This window comes from Xenia sp. Carnegie-2017, unplaced genomic scaffold (genome assembly GCF_021976095.1).
Source record: "Xenia sp. Carnegie-2017 unplaced genomic scaffold, XeniaSp_v1 HiC_scaffold_14, whole genome shotgun sequence".
Classification (NCBI taxonomy): Eukaryota; Metazoa; Cnidaria; class Anthozoa; order Malacalcyonacea; family Xeniidae; genus Xenia; species Xenia sp. Carnegie-2017.
In genome coordinates this window covers 2,697,367-2,705,627 of record NW_025813447.1, presented here as the reverse complement: position 1 = coordinate 2,705,627, position 8,261 = coordinate 2,697,367, and the positions used below count along the sequence as shown (strand labels likewise).

At 35.2% G+C, this 8,261-nt stretch overlaps 1 long non-coding RNA gene across 1 annotated transcript; it reads left to right on the top strand.

The window, feature by feature from the left end:
• The first annotated feature begins 3,171 nt into the window (after window positions 1–3,171).
• LOC124435373 lies at window positions 3,172–3,767 on the top strand. Its single transcript, XR_006945013.1, has 3 exons — window positions 3,172–3,196; window positions 3,266–3,455; window positions 3,680–3,767. It is a non-coding gene; the product is annotated as an uncharacterized LOC124435373 (long non-coding RNA).
• Window positions 3,768–8,261: the final 4,494 nt, after the last annotated feature.

Genomic DNA, 8,261 nt, shown 5'->3' with positions numbered 1-8,261 from the left:
TATCGAAATAGCAAACAAAAATTTCGTGTCGGAATTCTCGGCGCATTGGGAAGACAAATTTCCAGCGCAGAATGATGCCATTAGCTGTGGTGTTTTTGTCCTGGCTTATGCTCGTTATAGAATGGGCTTATATGATCATAGTCCAAATATTTTTTTGATAAACGCATTGCGACCAATAATTGCTAATGAGCTGTACATTAATGAACTCGTTTTCATTTCAAAAACAATATTTCCTCGTGACGTTAGATGTTGTCAAATACCAACGTCTTACAAGCAAAATGTCGGTCGTCTCGTAACTCTTAAATGTTTTTGTAATGGAAACAGATTCTGTCTAAGTAGGAAGTTGGGACAAAAATTGACGTAAGCCACTCTTGCTAGTTGGCTTGCGTCATAATGTGAACTTTCTGCATAAAGTTTATTTTGTTTAATAATATTATTATTTTTCTTAAGTGTCTCTGCGGGCCGGATTGAGAGGCCCAACGGGCCGCATCTGGCCCGCGGGCCGTAGTTTGGAGACCCCTGCTTTAAAGAATAGAAAAGAATGAAATAGATTAGATTCAAAGTCGAAGCATCGTATAGTTACGCTATTTTGTATTAGTACTTCACTATGATGAGTCATTTCTACGATAGGAGTGAGGTCAGCTACTTTTAAAAGCAAATTAGAGCTCTGTCTCTTTCTGTCTATGTCTAATAAAGCTATCTTTCTGGTAAGATAGCTTTATTAACTTGTGTTAAAAGGCGTTGAAGGGCAACAAAAGTCAGAAAGTAAGGACATCCTAGAATATATTAGTACCAGTTGCGAAATTGTATGTTGTATGTACGAGATCAAAATGGACACTTGCACGCTTCATTTGTACGATTTTTATTGTGCGCTCGTTCGCTACGCTCACTCGTTTGTTTTCAATCCTCTTCTACTCGTGCATAAAAATCGTACGCACTCACCAACCATGAAGGAATATATTAAAATCACGTGTTAACCCTGACCATTTTACAATAAAGATGTCATTCTGATGTCGAAACATGTTTGTCATCGAAAGATGTCGTTCTGATGTCGAAACATGTTTGCGCTTAAAAATCGTCGTGTTTCTCAAATTGTAATGTTTTATTGACAAATAACTTTAAAACACCAACACTATTCTGGAGTTTTGATTTTTCGTGCTATTATTATATTCTCCTACATTATTTAAATTTCGAACCTATGAATATGTTTATTTTTTTGCAACATATTATTTTTTTAGTGATTTACAATGTCTTCAAACTTGACAGCTGACATTGTCTTTTGTTTCATAGCTAGTTTGTCGATGAATGACGATGACGCATGCAAATGCGTGCACCAAGGGTTAATCGTTCTTCGACACAAACAATAGAAATAAAATCAGTTTATCGTGTTTTGTTTCTTCAATCACTGCAAAAACAATATTAAAATTTTTGATTTGAAATCTGCCAAACCGACATTCTGTGCGTCATCGTTGAATAACAAAATACGTCACAAAGCTGTTGCATTTTCCAGTCGATGTCAAGTATGCTGACTTTGGAAATTACTTTTTATCAGCAAAAAAAAATAAAACATGCTACCTTTTGTTAGTTTTTCTACAAAATATCAGCAACAGCCTACTCGGATCGGTTCAGAGATCATTTTAATGTTTTTGTAGAAGACGAAACTCTTACCAAAAATTCTGTAACTTCCCTACCAAACAACACAACTGAAATTTTCTCCGGCAGTTGGAAATCTTCAAAGGAGTGGCCTTTGCTTTGCCGCCTTTTCTCTTTAGTTCACTAATTAGGAATGCGATTGGTCCATCATAAAGAAGTAGTAATGCGATTGGTCCATCAAAAGAGATACAAATGAAGAAGCCAGTGTTAATATCACGCGTCATAATTCTCATTCACTTTTGTTGAGTGTGCCGTGGTGTCTGTTATTGGAAGTGTGTAAGGAAAAATGTAAGTGAACGATCCTTTATAGCAACTAGATTGTTTCAATAATTTTACCCAAAGTAAAATAAGTATATATATTTAGACACAACCATATGCATATTTTGATTGTTTTTATGCTTGGGATTGCCTTATTCTCTACCAAAAGTTTTATACATTAATACGCTGCATCACATGGTACTAAAGCATAAATATTTAACCTTTCTCCGGAGGCGAAACTATGATATTTTTTATTGTATTTATGATTCCATTTTTATGTAATGTGTCACTGCTTGAACGTTCGTTTACTCGTATAAACGCATGAGCATCGCCGCGTTTACACATGTCGGTACCCAAGGCATTTTCTTATTGCGGTACCCCATGACGCATTGTTACTTCCTTTTAGCATGTATCGCGGGGCACATGGCATATTTGCCACTGTGCGATATCGGCGCTGGGCATAAGACGATAAGTTTGTTCACGCTGTACAACTAATGATAAACATTATTTTCTATTTAGAAATGGCCGAAAAAGAAGCACAAAATGGTAAAACGATAAGTAACATTTTTTGCAAAGTTTCTTAGTTTTCTGCATTAAGTGAAAAGAAATATTTCAACTTGTCTTTATGGCAAAGTGTACAATGTTCAACAATAGTTGATTCAATTCTATTACATCACCATCAACCTTACTTAAACGTGCTTATGCTAAAGAATAGTCGCAAAAGAATTGTGTTTATTAACATGCATGTTATCCAATCAGTTTAATGTGTGTTCTTTGTTCCAGATACTCAAAACAAACGAGAGGGGGGTAAAGGTGAGCCAGTTCTTCGGAATAGATATAAAATTTCAAAATGTTAATAGCTAAATACATTTGCATAAAGATGACTCAAACCTACAAAAAATATCTCTTTTTTTATGAATCGTCTTAATCAGAAGAAGAAAATCGAAAGAAGCGAAAAGGTTTGTTGCATAATTTGTACAATATATCGACTAAGAGTGTTTTTTGTACTTGTGCTTAACATAGTACTTATACATGTATGATAATTGAATATCTTTATGATCGTTTTTCATGTTAAGCGAACGCCAATGAATATAGTATAAAAAGCTGTTCCGCAACACTGTAAAATTCACTATCGCTTTTGATAACAACCATCTAAATGCATGGTTGAGAACAGGTTTCCAATTCTAATACATTTTTTTTGTATTTTGTTGGGCATGGAAAATCTCTAACGTCTTTATCGTTCGCAACTTTTTAGCAGACGTCGAAAACAAGCAAGAGGAAATAAGTGAGTTTAAACTAATGACACACTTGTTCGCACAAATTATATGTTGATTTTATTACTTTATTATTTCAGAATGTAACACATGCAATGACGTGGGGCACGCCCCCGAAGATTGCCCAACCAAACTGCGTCGAGGGACGCGGGGTGCCAGGAGAGGCCGCGGCGGACGGCGTGGTCGTCCCCAATGGCGAGGTCGCGGAATTTGGCGTGGAAGGGGGCGTGGCCAAGGGCGTGGCCAAGTTGTTATCAATATATTTACAAGGTAGAACGATTTTCATTAAACATATATCAAACAAAAAAGATTAAAAATTTACTTCATCAATTAAGTAGTGAAGCTTTTTAAACTATATTCGCACAGAATAAAAAGAAAACATTCTGATTCTGACTCTATTCGATCAATCAAAAACAAAACTTATTTCAAAACAATGCAAAAAATAAATATGATTTTCTTTTGTTATCTCACATTGTTCTTACCATCTTTTGCAGGGACTAAGGAGGTTAGAAAGTCTTAACGAAAGAGGAAAAAAAAAGTTTAAAAAAATCGCCAAAAAAAATAAAAATTTTTGAAAAAGTATCTTTCCTGTGTCCAATCATTATTACAAACAGCTATTCATTATCAATCAATTAAATTCGCCCGGATGGAGGGCAAATTCAGGTCCCCGTTGTATTGCGACCTTGTTTCGTGAAGCACTAAAAAAGTATACACGAAGAAGCCCAAACCATTGTGCCATCTGACATCCAGCTTTTGTTTGGCTCGTTCTTCAATAAACTGCATGTAAATTTTTGAGTTCTTAAGGAAATTTATTAACTAAAACGTTAAAAAATGTTTTTTACGAGCTGTTATTGTAATTACATGTTGTTTATAAACTATATGATATGTCCATTCAAAGAAACAACAAACAAAACATTTTTCTTCCTATTTGTAATCCTCAGAACACGCTCTTTAAGACGATACTAAACACAAGTAAATTGTAGCGTGTTAACTTCATGAAAATTTGATATATATAAACATGTCAGTTAAGTACCGCGAATATTAATTAACGCAAAAAGTCTCCACATTTCTCATGCTGTAGATTCGCTCCTGGAATTTCGGCCACAATAATAAAGATATATTTGTAATCCTCATAGCAAGATCTTTAATCTGATACCAAATACGAGTATATTGCAGCGTGTTAACTAGTTCAAAACCCGGCATATTTAGACGTTAGTGAAATAATGCAACATGACAACTTGCCTATTAATTAACGCAAAAGTCTCCACATTTCAAAGCTGTAGATTCGCTCCTGGAATTTCGGCCACAATAATAAAGACATATTTGTAATCCTCAGAACAAGATCTTTAAGACGATACTAAACACAAGTAAATTGTAGCGTGTTAACTTCATCAAAATTAGATATATATAAACATGTCAGTTAAGTACCGCGAATATTAATTAACGCAAAAAGTCTCCACATTTCTCAAGCTGTAGATTCGCTCCTGGAATTTCGGCCACAATAATAAAGACATATTTGTAATCCTCAGAACAAGATCTTTAAGACGATACTAAACACAAGTAAATTGCAGCGTGTTAACTTCATCAAAATTTGATATATATAAACATGTCAGTTAAGTACCGCGAACATTAATTAACGCAAAAGTCTCCACCTTTCAAAGCTGTAGATTCGCTCCTGGAATTTCGGCCACAATAATAAAGACATATTTGTAATCCTCAGAACAAGATCTTTAAGACGATACTAAACACAAGTAAATTGTAGCGTGTTAACTTCATGAAAATTTGATATATATAAACATGTCAGTTAAGTACCGCGTATACTAATTAACGCAAAAAGTCTCCACATTTCTCAAGCTGTAGATTCGCTCCTGGAATTTCGGCCACAATAATAAAGACATATTTGTAATCCTCATAGCAAGATCTTTAATCTGATACCAAATACGAGTATATTGCAGCGTGTTAACTAGTCCAAAACCCGGCATATTTAGACCTTAGTGAAATAATGCAACATGACAACTTGCCTATTAATTAACGCAAAATCTCCACCTTTCAAAGCTGTAGATTCGCTCCTGGAATTTCGGCCACAATAATAAAGACATATTTGTAATCCTCAGAACAAGATCTTTAAGACGATACTAAACACAAGTAAATTGTAGCGTGTTAACTTCATGAAAATTAGATATATATAAACATGTCAGTTAAGTACCGCGAATATTAATTAACGCAAAAGTCTCCACATTTCTCAAGCTGTAGATTCGCTCCTGGAATTTCGGCCACAATAATAAAGACATATTTGTAATCCTCATAGCAAGATCTTTAATCTGATACCAAATACGAGTATATTGCAGCGTGTTAACTAGTTCAAAACCCGGCATATTTAGACGTTAGTGAAATAATGCAACATGACAACTTGCCTATTAATTAACGCAAAAAGTCTCCACATTTCTCAAGCTGTAGATTCGCTCCTGGACTTTCGGCCACAATAATAAAGACATATTTGTAATCCTCAGAACAAGATCTTTAAGACGATACTAAACACAAGTAAATTGTAGCGTGTTAACTTCATGAAAATTTGATATATATAAACATGTCAGTTAAGTACCGCGAATACTAATTAACGCAAAAAGTCTCCACATTTCTCAAGCTGTAGATTCGCTCCTGGAATTTCGGCCACAATAATAAAGACATATTTGTAATCCTCAGAGCAAGATCTTTAAGACTGATACTAAACACAAGTATATTGTAGCGTGTTAACTTCATGAAAATTTGATATATATAAACATGTCAGTTAAGTACCGCGAACACTAATTAACGCAAAAAGTCTCCACATTTCTCAAGCTGTAGATTCGCTCCTGGACTTTCGGCCACAATAATAAAGACATATTTGTAATCCTCAGAACAAGATCTTTAAGACGATACTAAACACAAGTAAATTGTAGCGTGTTAACTTCATGAAAATTTGATATATATAAACATGTCAGTTAAGTACCGCGAATATTAATTAACGCAAAAGTCTCCACATTTCTCAAGCTGTAGATTCGCTCCTGGAATTTCGGCCACAATAATAAAGATATATTTGTAATCCTCATAGCAAGATCTTTAATCTGATACCAAATACGAGTATATTGCAGCGTGTTAACTAGTTCAAAACCCGGCATATTTAGACGTTAGTGAAATAATGCAACATGACAACTTGCCTATTAATTAACGCAAAAAGTCTCCACATTTCTCAAGCTGTAGATTCGCTCCTGGACTTTCGGCCACAATAATAAAGACATATTTGTAATCCTCAGAACAAGATCTTTAAGACGATACTAAACACAAGTAAATTGTAGCGTGTTTACCGTATAAAAACCGTACTATCTTGAATCCTGTGGTACCTTCACAGTCCACTTTGCATGGCTGTAGATTCGCTCCACGAATTTAAGCCACAAAAGTAAAGATATATTTGAAATCCTCAGAAAACGTACTTTCGGATGTTACCAAACACAAGTATTTTCCAGCGTGTTTATTTCTTGAAAATTAGGCCTTTTTAGATGTCAACATTTATGCATTGTAAACATCGCGCAATTATTTAACGTAAAGAGACAAAAGCGGAAGTAGTCTTTAAAAGGCTGTAGATTTGCTCCAAGACTTTCGACCAAAATAAAAATAGTATAATCCTTGTCTAAATAACTTGGTCTTTACAACGGCACCAAACACGTGTGCATCTTTTGCTTTTTTGTAGCAAAAAATACGGTTTTTTTCTATTTTGTTTCTGAAACTGATGTTATTTAATAATATTAAAATGAATGTGGTGTCAACTTCACACTTTATGCTAATTTTGAATGTTGTGGTGAATCCTGTGGTGAATGTGAGGACGAATGTCAGGATGAATGTCAGGATGACTCCTGTGGTACCTTCACAGTAGTCTGAAATTTCAGAGCCCGACTAGATGTTGCGAAACAGCGCATTTGAGTTTTCTCAGTTGCTGTCAACCAATCAGATTGCAGATAATCCCACTATAGATTTTACTACTTGGTCGGGCTGAATTTTCAGAGCCCGACCACAGAATAGATACATACAGAAGGGCCACTCTCGTCGGAGCCTTTGAAGATTTTGTTGTCAACTTTTAGCCCGCAATCAGGCATTGCCACCATGTTGGCAGCAAGATAACTCCAGCAAGTTCGTAATAGAAAATATAGTAATGAGAAACAGTTCGGCGCGTCCTCGATATTTATATGGCTATTCCATTTTTGTTTTGTGTATGCCGTCACGAGCAATGTCAAAGAAGGTAATTTTGACAACTTAGGTCGAATCGTATCGTTAGAATACACGTTTTAGAATCAAAATTTTGTTATTGTGGTCTGATGCTTTTGCCAACTTGCCAACATTCAATCATGGTTATGCTTGTATTGCGAATTACAATGAAAAGGATCATCAACTTTGTCTATGGAATTTTTCTTGTAGTAAGTTTGTAGAATGTTACAAATGCTTGACTTTAATGTACTTTCGCGATCTTTTATTAGAAGAGGAAAACTCGCGATTTGCAAATTTGATGCCGTAATAAATTCGCATTTTTAAAAAAAGTTTGACCAAATATGGCAGTGGAAACTGTGAACATGTACGGAATGGCACTGGTATCATGTTAAGACTCTTCAAGATGCTCTTTCCAACATTCAGATTCTTGGTTGTGACTGAGAAGCAATCCACGAAGGTGTCTTCAAGTTGCATAATGTAATTTAAATAGCACGATGAAGGAGCAGTCAGCCCACCAAAGTTGAGTTCTTTATATGCCTTGAAATAGCAAAGCAAATTACCATCATTGTTTATGTTATTTGAAGTCAATACGTTCTTACATTGGAGACAGCTGTGGATTTTGAAAGCTTTGCTTAGCAAATATCCTGAAACATAGGCAGCATTTTTGAGCAATAAATTGTTGCTAATATTTTGTTCTCGGTAGTCATTTTCACCAATCAACAGTGAGTTACTTGGAGCTTTTGCATGGGTATGTGGCATACTAAATGGTTTGGGCTTTTTTTTTTTAAATTGTGTTAGCAGAGTGTCCATACCTTTAGAACAGTCTCCTTTGGAAGA